Source organism: Grampus griseus, assembly GCF_964374135.1.
Source record: "Grampus griseus genome assembly, chromosome: 5".
Lineage (NCBI taxonomy): Eukaryota > Metazoa > Chordata > Mammalia > Artiodactyla > Delphinidae > Grampus > Grampus griseus.
In genome coordinates this window covers 84,637,287-84,650,535 of record NC_138998.1, presented here as the reverse complement: position 1 = coordinate 84,650,535, position 13,249 = coordinate 84,637,287, and positions in this window count along the sequence as shown.

Below are 13,249 nucleotides of genomic sequence, written 5' to 3'. Positions count from 1 at the left end.
TTGGTATCAGGTGCAGTTATGGATTCTTATTTTATTCATTGAGTTTCAATCCAGTATTTCCATCATTTATTTTGACGCTGTAGTTGTCCTAGATTTGGCCAGTGCAGACTCCTTCAAGCTGACTTCTTTATCCTATTGACATGTCCCTATCATTCTTTGGGAATTTCTTTACTTTCTGTCACAACAAGATGATTCAGGCTCATCTTGTTCTTTCCTTGCCCTAGCCTTACAACTACCCATTCCTCTAAGGCATCCTGGCTCCTTTTAGTGCAGGAGGTATTTAAAAGCCAAAATCTGGGGATTTGGTGTGCTCATTGCTACATATATCTATAACTTTTCTATATCTATGTATATATATGTATTTAAAAGTTCATAAGTTTATACTGGTACTTCCAACTTGAATCCAACACCTCAGTATCTTTTTAGTTTTCCCAGTTTCCATGTTTGAAAATCTTGTGAAAGTGAAAAGATGGTGAAAAATGTGGATCTGACTCTCCTCAATATACTTGTCTATTGATACTTGCTCAGCCAACTAATTTATTTGCTGAAGGTAACCAATCCCCAACCTTCCAGCTGCCTTCTCTACCTGTCACCTCTGCATCTTCCTCACTTTTTAAAAAATTGAAGTATAGTTGATTTACAGTATTGTGTTAGTTTCAGGTGTTCAGCATAGTGATTTTCTTTTTTTGCAGATTATATTCCATTATAGGTTATTACAAGATATTGGGTGTAATTCCATGTGCTATACAGTAAATCTTTGGTGCTTATCTATTTTATGTATAATAGTTTGTATCTGTTAATCCTATACTCCTGATTTGTCCCTCCCCCCTCTTTGGTAACTAAGTTTGTTTTCTGTGTCTGTGAATCTATTTGTTTTATATCTAGATTCATTTGTATTAATTTTTAGATTTCACATATAAGTGATATCAGATGGTATTTGTCTTTCTCTGACTTATTTCACTGAGCGTAGTATTCTGTAGGTCCATGCATGTTGCTACAGATGGCAATATTTCATTCTTTTTTATGGCTGAGTAATAGTCCACTGTATATACATATACCGCATCTTCTTAAGTCAGTCAGCCATTGATGGGCACTTGGGTTGCTTCCATGTCTTGGCTATTGTAAACAGTACTGCTGTGAACATCAGGGGGCATGTATCTTTTCGAATGAGACTTCTTGTTTTTTTCTGGATATATACCCAGGAGTGGACTTCCTGGATCATATGGTAATACTATTTCTGGTTCCTTAAGGAAACTCCATACTGTTTTTCATAGCAGTTTCACCAATTTACATTCCAAACAACAGTGTCCGAGGGTTCCCTTTTCTCCACACCCTCTCCAACATTTATTATTTGTAGACTTTTTGATGATAGCCATTCTGACCGGTGTGAGATGATACCTCATTGTGGTTTTGATTTGCATTTCTCTAATAATTAGTGATATTGAGCATCTTTTCATGCGCCTGTATATCTGTATCTGTATATATCTGTATATCTTCTTTGGAAAAATATCTATTTAGGTCCTCTGCCCAGTTTTTGTATCAGGTTGTTTGTTTTTTGATATTGAGTTGTGTGCACTGTTTGTGTATTTTCATGTTAACCCCTTGTCCATCACATCATTTGCAAATATTTTCTCGCATTCTGTACGTTGTCTTTTTGTTTTGTTGATGGTTTCTTTTGCTGTGCAGAAGCTTTTAATCTTGATTAGATCCCATTTGTTTATTTTTGCTTTTCTTTCTTTTGCCTTGAGAGACTGATCTAAGAAAATATTTCTATGATTAGTGTCAAAGAATGCTTTGCTTATGTTCTCTTCTAGGAGTTTTATGGTGTCATGTCTTGCATTTAGAGTTTATTTTTTTATATGGTGGGAGGGAATGTTCTAATCTCACTGATTTACATGTAGCTGTCCAGCATTCCCAGCACCACTTTTGAAGAGACTGTCTTTTCTCCATTGTATATTCTTGCCTCCTTTTTCATAGATTAACTGACCATAGCTGCATGGGTTTATTTCTTGGTTCTCTATTCTGTTCTATTGATCTATCTGTTTTTGTGCCAATACCATGCTGTTTTGATTACTGTAGCTTTGTAGTATAGTCTGAAGTCTGGACGAGTTATACCCAGCTTTGTTCTTTTTTCTCAGGATTGCTTTGGCAATTCTGAGTGTTTTGTGGTTCCATATAATTTTTAAGATTATTTGTTCTAGTTCTGTGAAAAATGTCATGGGTATTTTTATAGGGATTGCACTAAATCTGTAGATTGCTTTAGGTAGTATGGCCATTTTAGCAATATCAAGTCTTTCAATCCAAGAGCATGAGATATATTTCCATTTCTTTGCTATCAGGATGATGGTAGCCTCATAGAATGAATTTGGGAGTGTTCCCTCCTCTTCAGTTTTTTGGAGTAGTTTGAGAAGGATAGGTGTAAGTTTTTTGTATGTTTGGTAGAATTCCCCAGTGAAGCCATCCAGTCCTGGACTTTTGTTTGATGTTTTTTTTTAATTATTATTATTACAGATTCCATTCCACTTCTAATGATGTCTGTTCAAATTGTCTGTTTTTCTTGACTCAGTCTTTGCAGGCTGTATGTTTCTAGAAATTTGTCCATTTCTTCCAGATTGTCCAATTTGTAGTATCCTCTTAACGATTTTTTGTTTTCCTGTGGTATCAGTTGTTATTTCTCCTCTTTCATTTCTTACTTTGTTTATTTGAATCCTCTCTCTTCCTCTTGGTGAGCCTGGCTAGAGGTTTGTCAATTTTGTTTATCTCTAAAAAACAACAGCTCTTGATTTTATTGATCTTTTGAATTATTTGTTTGATCTCTATTTTATTTATTTCCTCTCTGATCTTTAGTTTTTCCTTTCTTCTTCTGTCTTTGGGCCTTGTTTGTTCTTTTTCTAATTCATTTAGGTGGTAGATTAGGTTGTTCATTTGAGATTTTTCTTATTTCTTGAAGAAGGCCTGTATCTCTATGAACTTCCCTCATAGAACTGCTTTTGCTGTGTCCCATAGATTTTGTAAAGTTGTATTTTCATTTTTGTTTGTCTCAAGGTATTTTCTGATCTCTTCTTTGTTCTTAATGTTGACCCATTGGTTTTTTAGTAGCACGTTGTTTAGTCTCCATGTGTTTGTTCCATTTTTCCTTCTATAATTGACTTCTAGTTTTATACTGTTGTGGTCAGAAAAAATGTTTGATATAATTTCTGTACTTTCAGATTTGTTGAGGCTTGTTTTGTGACCTAGTATGTGGTCTATCCCAGAGAATATTCCATGCACACTTAAAAAGAATGTGTATTCTGCTCTTTTTGGATGTAGTGTCCTGCAGAAAAAAATTAAATCCAACTGTTCTATTGTATAATTTAGCATTTCTGTTGCTCAACTGATTTTCTTTCTGGATGATCGGTCCATTGATGTCAGTGGAGTGTTAAAGTCTCCTACTGTTACTGTATTATTGTCAAGTTCTCCCTTTAGGTCTGTTAGTATCTGCTTTATATATTTCAGTGCTCCTATATTGAGTGCATATATGTTAATGAGTGTAATATCCTCTTCTTGTATTGATCCCTCTGTCATTGTATAATGCCCTTCTTGTCTTTCTTTATGGCCTTTGTTTTAAAGTCTATTTTGTCTGATATGAGTATTGCTACCCCTGCTTTCTTGTCATTTCCATTTGCATGAAATATCTTTTTCCATCCCCTAACTTTCAATCTATATGTGTCTTTTTTGCCCTGAAGTGACTCTCTTGTAGGCAGCATATTGCAGGTTCTTGTTTTTTTATCCAGTCAGCCACTCTTTGTCTGTTGATCAGAGCATTTCGTTTTTTGACATTTAGAGTAATTATTAATAGATATATACTTATTGCCATTTTAATCCTTGTTTTCTAGTTGTTTTTGTAGTTCTTATTTGTTCTCTTCTTTTTATTTTTCCTTCTGTGGTCTGATGATTCTCTTTTGTAGTATGCTTGAGTTCCTTTCTTTCTGGTTTTTGTGAATCTATTATGTTTTTGATTTGTGGTTGCCATGGAGTTCATAGCTGTTGATCCATAACTATATCTGTTTGATTTAAACTGATAGTCATTCAAGTTCAAACACGTTGTCAGAGATCTACATTTTTATGCTTCCCTCCCCCATATTTTGTGATTTTGGTATCCTATTTTAAAGCTTCATGCTTATCCTTTTACTGTTAATTGTAGTTATAATTGCTTTTACAATTTTTTAAATCACTTTTTCATCTACATACTGACTTATTTAAGTGACCTTCAATTCTTACTATATATTTGCCTTTCCTGTTGTGATTTTACCTTTCCTATAGATGTGTGCTTCTTTTCTATTTAGAGAAGACCCTTTAATATTTCTTGTAGGGTAGATTTTGTATTGCTGAATTCTTTTAGTTTTTGCTTATCTGAGAAATTCTTTATCTCTCCTTATATTCTAAATGATAATCTTGCTGAGTAGAGTACCTAGGTTGCAGGTTTTTCCTTTTCAGGACTTTGAATATATATCATGCCACTCCCTTCTGGTCTGCAAAGTTTCTGTAGTAAAATTGGCTGCTGCCTTATGGGGGTTCCCTTGTAAATGACTCTTTGTTTTTCTCTTGCTGTCTTGAGGATCCTCTTTATCTTTAACTTTTGCCATTTTAATTATAATATGTCTTGGTGTGGGTCTGTTTGAGTTTATCTTGTTTGGGTCCTTCTGTGCTTCCCATATGTGGATATCTGTTTTCTTCTTTAGATTTGGGAAGCTTTGGGCCATAATTTCTTCAAGTACATTTTAGATCCCTTTCTCTCTTCACCTTCTGGGACCCTTATTATGCATAGGTTGGCACACTTTATATTATCCCATAGGTCTCATATGTTGCTTTCATTTTTCTTTTTCATTTGTCTTTCTGTCTCCTGTTCTGATTGGGAATTTCCATTGTTCTATCTTCCAGATCACTTAGTTGTTTTTCTGTGTCATTTAGTCGGCTATTTATTGCTTCTAGATTGCTTTCTACCTTAGAAATTGAATTACCTATTTTTGATTGGTTCATCTATATAGTTTCTAGTTCCTTGTTATAGTAATCTGCATTTATATTGATAATCTTTCTTAATTCAGTTGGCATTTTTATTACCACCTTTTTGACCTCAGAATCTGGTAGACAGGTGAGCTCTATTTCATTATTTGTTCTTTCAGGGGATTTCTCTTGCTCTTTTAATTAGAAACAGTTCTTCTGCATTTTAATTTTATTTAATTTTCTCTGTCTCTGAATTTAGGAGAAACAACTATCTATTGTGGTTTTGAAGGCGTATTTTTATGTGGGAGAATCCCCATGTAGACTGTGTGTGTCCAGTGTCTTTGTTGTGAGGTCTGGTTTTGATATGGACACCAGCCATATCTTCTCTCCTCAGGGTATGCTGGCTGTTATCACCTTGATAGGGGATTTGGTTGGCGTTGGGAGACATAAAGCCTGTGCAGGGTGTGAGGCGGGACTTCCTCTCTGCTCCTTGGCAGTCACTACCCTGTCAGGGGTGGGGTGTGGTCCCCAGTTGTAGGAGTAGAAGCCCTGAGGGTCAAGCTCGATCAGGTTCTATTCCCCTCGAGTGTATGCCCTGCCCCTCGGTGGGGAGTGCTGAAGGAAGTGAGGCCCATGTGCTCACAGAGGACTGATGTGTCACCTGTGTAGGCACCCAGAGCTCTGCTCAGACATAGCCCAAGGTCACATCCCTTCCCTTGTTGTGCTGGTCCTAGATCTAGTGCAAGTCTGTGATGTGGAGTGGGTACAGCCAGAGCATTCGCTGGACTGGGGCTGGGGGTTGGAGCATCGTGCCTGCAGGAATTGAGGTGGCTGTGCTGCTGCCAGAGGTCTGGGCTGCCTCTGTAGCAGTCTTCTCCTGAGACCTGTCTGCTCCCGATCCAGTGCTAAGCTGCAACGTGGAGTGCGTGGGGATGGAGCCCTCTCACTCAGCTGGGAGAAGAACTGCAAGTCCTCTCATGGTGCCACTCCAGCATGTGCTGGCAATGGCTGCCACCACCTCACCTGGATCACAGCTCAGGTCCGCCCCCCACCCCCGGACTATCTCTGTGTAGCTAGACTGAGTCTTTTTTTTTTTTTTGGTAGATCTTTATTGGAATATAATTGCTTCACAATACTGTGTTAGTTTCTGTTGTACAACAAAGTGAATCTGGGAGGGAGAAGCTGGGGCAAAGTGAGAGTAGACCAAGTCTTTTCCCATGGCCTGGTTGGCCCTGATCTCCCACGAGGCTATGGCATGGAGTGAGCAGGGCCAGGGTGTTCACCCCATTCGGATTGGGGAGTGCGGCAAGGCTACAGCCACCAGTGCAAGGCTCTTTCCGCCCTGACTATCAGCAAGCCAACTGTGTGCATTCCCCATGAGTAGAGTCTAGGCTTCTCCAGCCCTTCTGTATGTCCCAGCAGTCCTTCCAGGAGCCAGAGGGTCTCTGGTGGGTGAGGTGGTGCAGCTGTTGCACGTGAGTATAGCCAGTGGATGCACAGTTTTGTCTTAAGCACATCTCTGCCAGCACACCTCAGCTTTGGCCTGTGATGTCTGCTCTTGGCTGATCCAACCTTGGACCATCACTCAGCCACTTCATCGCCTTCTTTATTTAACCATTGCCATATAGCCTGGTAGGAATCACAAACCCAACACTAAACTCCACAAGCCAGAACTGCCAGGGTAGAGCAATATTAACCCACCTGAGCCAAAGTTATTGCCCTTTCTCCAGCTCCACACTAATGAAGAAACGTGTCAAATATTTATTCTGGAAGAGAAATTGAAATCAAGTGATTAGAAAAGGAGGATGAATGACTGCATTCTGATATTGCCTTTCCTGGCTTTTGACGTTGCTAGAGAAAGCAAGAAAACCTTATTTGTGCTATTAATTTTCATACTTTCATGCTTACATTATGGCTGAAAGGAAAGTCAGGTTTGGCTCCAGATGAAACATCTCTGCCTAGAAAAGGAACATTTTGTCCCAGAGCCACAACTGACATGGCCCTGCAAAGCAAGCTTACACAACAAAATTAGGGAAAAAGTTAAACAAGAGAAGAACTAAAAAGAGGAAGAACCCAACAGAGGAGGTTCTTTAATTTATTAAACCTTTGTGAAGTCAGTATCTGATTTTCTAATAATTGGTCTCTAAAATCTTCCTCTGACCTGATGGTCAATTCCCAGAGATCACCATGAATGGAATTTTGAGAAGGAAACCTTGAGTAAATCACAGACTGACATGGACCACAAGAAAACTCCAGTGTGAGATGGAATTCATGCTGCATAAAGTTTAGCTCTAGGAGCACCTTCTCCTTTCAAAGATGCTAATATGGAAGGTTAAAGTTGATTATATTTTCATGGGTATGTATGTGTGCATTAAAAAATCAAAGCAACAGAATCAAGGTGCCAGCAGACTTGGTGTCTGGTGAGGGGCCCCTTCCCGGTTCATAGGTGGCTGGCCATCTTCTCACTGTGTCCTCACATGACAGGAAGGGGTGAGAGAACTTTCTGGGGTCTCTTTTGTAAGGGCACTAATCCCAATCATGAGAGATCCACCCTTATAACCCAGTTACCTCCCAAGGATTCCACCTCCAAATACTATCATACTGGGGATTAGGTTTTAACGTGGCTCCTGTTAAGCCAGCCTCCAGAAGAGGGCAAAGCAATATGGTGTCTTGGGGAGGCTCCTGTTGAGAGCAGGACTTGAGTAAAGGGGAGGAAAGAAACATCTGTGTTTTTTCCTAGCCAGTCTTAATCGTTATCCCCACCTCATTCCTAACCAGAGTCATCCCATCAGCCTACTCAGTTTCTAGGGAGAGGCAGAGAGGAACACAAACAAAGAAAAGGAGAGAGTAGAAAAGATGCTGAAGCATGCAATTCATTGACTTTTAGAGATGGAAAGGGCCTTGAAGGTTACTCAGTCCAACCCCTCACTGAGAGTCGTGGAAATAGAGCCAAAGAGGTAAAATGACACTAAGGTCCTACCGTTAGCAAGTGACACAGCCAGGGCTGGAACCACATCTCGTCCACTACCCCTACAATGTGCCAGGTACTGTGATGGTTTCTAATCCTTGCTTTTCATACTGCTACCTCCAGTGTAACTTACTCACAAGTAGGGGGAAGCAGAGTGGAATTAAAGGAAGAACTGAGACTCATTAATTCCTCCCTCCCAGCCAGCACATTGAACATGTAATGTTTCAGGATGAATTGGGTTTATTAATTCCAACCACGTAGGGCCTGCCAACTTAGAAAAGGGTTGTGTGCTTGAAGAGCTGGTAATGAAGGTGCTGTGTATGTACCATCCGGTGTAATTGGGAAAAAGGCATCTTTTGTCCTAAATTGAGTTCCAAGTCACAATTTCTTAAATCACAACTTTTACTCCCTAGGAAACTACCAAAAATGAGGTGGTGATTTCAATTCTTTCCAAATGGAAAAAGGTTGATGTTAGCCTGAACATTGCCTCTACTAGTGTCATTTATTCTGCCTGGCATAACTGGGCATCTGTGGTAGAGGCATCAGAGTTGGAATGAGTCCCTGAGACCAAACAGACCTCCCTAGAGCTATTTCATACCTGTTAGGATTGCACACCTCAGACCTGGGGAGAGAAACTTGTGCAGTGGCTACATCAGCTGAACATTCTCAAGACATAGAAGATTTGGTTCTGCACTTGCCGTCCAACGCTTGTCATCAGCATTAAACTCACATTATATTTTAAGAAGAGAGGTTCTTATTAAGTTAGCCTAAATAAAGCCTTTGTGAGAGAACAGTTCCGTGCTGGTCCCCAGAGCGGTGGATAGAATGTATAGCTTGATTGATCCTCTGCCTCTCTGATTGCACTGATTATTCCAACAGAAGTAATAAAAGAATCAGTCCACCGTTGGCAAGGACTTTTTGTAGCAAGAAGATTACAGAGGTTTTCTTTAAAGGGTCATTTTGGGGACTAGACTAGGAGAAGATGAATTATATCAGATCAATCTCAAAATTCTTACTTTCTGCCTAATAATCGTACTGCTGAGATGACTTAAAAGACTAACTCATCAACCACAGATATATCCACTGAACAGATGGTGATCCCTGCATCGCTGGGAATAAAGTGGAACTGTAGAGACATGGAGCAAAGCAAAACTGACCACTCATTCATGCTACTCTGAGGACAGCAATCCATCTAAATGAGACGCACTATTACATTATATGTGATCTTCATAACAGTTCTGCTGGGTTATAGGGTGACCAACCATCCCAGTTTGCCCAGGACTGAAAGGGTTCCTGGGATGCAGAATTTTAGTTTTAAAATCAGGATAGTCTCAGATGAACCAGAAAGGTCTGGTAACACCATTAAACCCCAGTTCCACCTGTCCCCTAAATCACGAATTATGAAGCTGAGACTCCAAGAAATTAAGAAACTTGCTCAAGATCACAAACTATTTGATGGCAGAACCTGAATTGGTATCCCAGCCTGACTTCAAAGACAGGACCTTCCTTTCAGTAGCCTTTAAGGAGATTTATATTTATTGACAGAGAAAGATGTGAAAATATTAAAGAGCTGGAGGTTTCCTTGTAGCTCTCCATGTTGGAGGCCTATTTAACAAGACAACAGGCTTAAAAACCAGGTTTGGATGAGAAAGAAGATTTCCTGAATTTCTTTGGAAGCATGAAAAACTCAGATGATAGCGTATCTCCCATATTTTATAGAAGATACAATTTCTGATTATGAAGACTAGGTCGTGAATAGGATAACCATGCATTCCGTGTATCCCTTTAAGGATCAGATATTTTCATTGAACTATGTTGAAATTATAGATATATTTATTTTCATATATACTTCATATATTTTCATTTACTATATATAAATATATATATGTGTGTATATATATATAAAAATGTGTGTGTATATATATATATGTATATATATATATACACATATATATATATATATACATCCCTTCTTAACCAGAGCCTGTTGAACATCATTCTCTATGTTCTGAACATCAAATTATGAGTATTAAATATGGTTTAATGTAGTAGTCTAGTTCCTGTATCAATTGGATATGTCTACAGATTAGTCAAGGGTGAGGTTCTGTCTCAAAGAATTAATTCTATAGCTAGGCACTGGAATGAGCTAAATGTCCCCCTAATTCTTTAGGTTCAGGTCAACAATTCAAGACTATGTCTATTCTATGGCTACTTCATGTCAGGCACTGTGCCAGGGACTGGGTACAGAGGAGTAATAAGACCTGAAAGAGCTCTCAGTCCACATGAACGTTCTTTTATGAGACAGAGGGTGGGAAGGAGTCCTGGGAGCCTTTCCTTCCACAGTCAGTTTGTCCTCTACCTCGTCCAAATGGAATTGTGACCAAGTGTCTTTTCCAAGATTCTTTTTCATTGCTCTGTTTTTCTTGGAGGAAAAGTTTTTGGGGCAGCAGCAGCAGCAGCAGCAAGTCTTTCGATGTGTTGAGTGCTTATGCTAATCAGTAATCGGGCACCAGTTTACTGATTCTTTTGCCTGATTATTATTTATAGAGTGTGGTAAGTACAGATGGCATTTTGCAAAGCACAGAACTCTGAGAATGAAACCCCAGCCTCAAGGCGTTGACTGTCTGATTTAGACATAAACAAAACACTGAATAAACAGACATCTAGTTGAGTTGATGTGGCTGGAAAGGAGGAAAAACCTGGGAGATCAAGAAAAAAAGTGAGGTTTATGGAGGGACGTGAAGGAGGAAAAGGTAGCATGAAAATGTGAGCCATTTCAAGAAGCATCTAAGCAAGATTACCAAACCAAGGAGTTAAAAAGGAAACAAAAGGAGCATTGAGGACAGAGTCCCAGGAGAAAGGACTCACTGAGATTCCCTGGGTGCCTCTTTTGGCTGGAGAGATGAGAGGCAGAGATGTCCGGGTGAAGAAAACTTTAATGATCCTGGACAAAGGTGACAAGGTCATGGACTAGTGTTTAATATTCAGAGAGAAAGAGAAAAAGATGGCAATGGAAAGTGTGAGAAGACTTGGAGGGAATCTCAATGAGAAAAGAGAGGAAAAGAAATGAAGAGTTCAGAAGATGAGCTTTCAACGTGGGTTGAGGGAGCTGGCCAGTTCCGTTAACTGGGCCATCTACACCTGATCTTAACTTTCTAGGTCCAGAAATTTCCTCTTATTAATTCACCCGGAGATGATCCTACTCTCAGTATCTTACTCGAATTAATGAAATTCACAAAAGGCTCTTATGTTAACATGACTTTAGGTGTATTGATTCTGAGTGGATGATATAGGTTGATACTAACTGGGTAGAAAAAAATAAACCACCCAAGGAGTAAGCATAAGAGGGATGGAATGACTATATTAATATCAAATAAAATAGACTTCAAGACAAGGTATTTCCAGGGATAAAGAGAGACATTTCATAATGATAAAGGAGTCTATCCTACTGGAAGACATAAAATAAGAAGTGGAAACATACAAAGCAAAAATGGATGGAATCAAAGGCACAAATAGACAAGTCCACAGTCACGGTTGGAGATTTTAACACAATTGATAGAACTAATTTCTATTTCCTTTCTCAGCAATTGCTGGAACTAGACAAAAAGTTAGTAAAGACGTAGATGATTTGGACAACACTACTGACCCCCTTGAGTGAATTAATATTTTCGAACACTTCACCCAGCATCTAGAGAACACACACGTTCTTTTCAAAAACAGGTGATAGCTCTTACCTCAAAGCTTGTACAGGTTACCTGAATAAATTTTGCCCACAATGTGGCAGAGCATTTCAGTGTCATTCAAATCTCAGGTCCCTGCATCCAAAGAGATTACAGTTTACTTTACATTTTTTACAGTCTTTCTGTTTTTCCGGTAGTAGTTCTAGGTTCCATAGTAAGACCTGAGAAATACTATACTCTATCAAACCTACACATTTTCTTTGAGGGTGAATTATTTTCAGAGACTGTATTGCTAACGTTAATTTCTTCAGTGTGAACAGAAAATTCATTCCCTGGCACCAGGGTGAAACATTCTGTGCTTGAACCCTAGAAGACCTGGGTTCTTGTCACTCTGCACCACCTCCCCAGACACACACACACACACACACACACACACACACACACACACACACAGCTTCCTAGCTGTTGACTTTGGACACATGACCTCTTTAAGCCTGACTGAGTTTCCTTACCTGTAAAACTCTTAGGACTGCAGTGAAGTTCAGCTGGTAGGCTGTATGTAGCTTTTTTATGAACTACGAAGTACTATCCAAATATCATGGAGCCATATTTTCTTTTTGCTAATAATAGTTGGTGTACCTCTTCTCCCAAGAAAGGGAAATTGGGGCAGGTATTCTGCTCCTTCCTTCGAATACATGTGAGTCCTGCCTAGTGTGAGCAGAAGTTGTGTGATGAGAGAATAAAGTCAAGGTTGCAGGGTTTATTTGGAAGTAAAACCTGTGAGAACATTAGATTTCATATCACAGGAAAGATTATAAAAGGTGTAATGGGCAGCTTTTTAAGTTTGCCCAAGGAGACAAGGGGAAAGCTTGGGTATGAAAATAAGAATAAGCCGTTGGAAATTTTGTTGAAGGACATGTTGGATGACATTGGTCTTACAGAAAGGTGGGTGGATTTCAGCCTAGGAATGAAGGATTCTAGACTTTAGTCTACCGTGGAGTTTCTGAGTAACCTTGCACTAGAGATTTAACTTCTCCAAACCGGCTTCTCCATCTGAGAGCTGAGGATAATAATTTAGGCCACCTACAACTGTCCTGAGGCTTGATTAATGTTTGCAAAATGCTTTGAGCTATTTGGCAGAACAAGGGTTCTAAGAATACAACATATTATTTAGAAAAGTGAAAGAACTTGATCAGAGAACACTTGGGACATCTCCCTCTCCTTAGCCTTTTCATGAGATTCCTCTTTTTGTCTTATAAGGAAAGGAAACCAAGTTGGGAGATGACTAAACCCACAGGCTAATCTCTTCCTTTAATGTTCTCTGGACACACGCTCTTCTGCTGAAGGAGCACATTGGAATGTTGTTGTTTGGATTTCCTCATAAGTATAAATGCATTCTTTACTAGAAGTACGACAGTGAAGTTTTGCAAGTTGCTGGCTGTGGGCCCAGCAGTCAGATGTTCTTGATCCCCTGCTTTACCTTGGGCTTTGTGCAAATCAAGTGCTGTTCAACTTCCTTTCCTCATATGTACAAGTGGAATAAAAACGCCCCTCTCTGGGAGGTCAAGTGAAAATTAATTAGCTGTGTTTTCTTTAAGTTCCTCTCCATTGATATTTC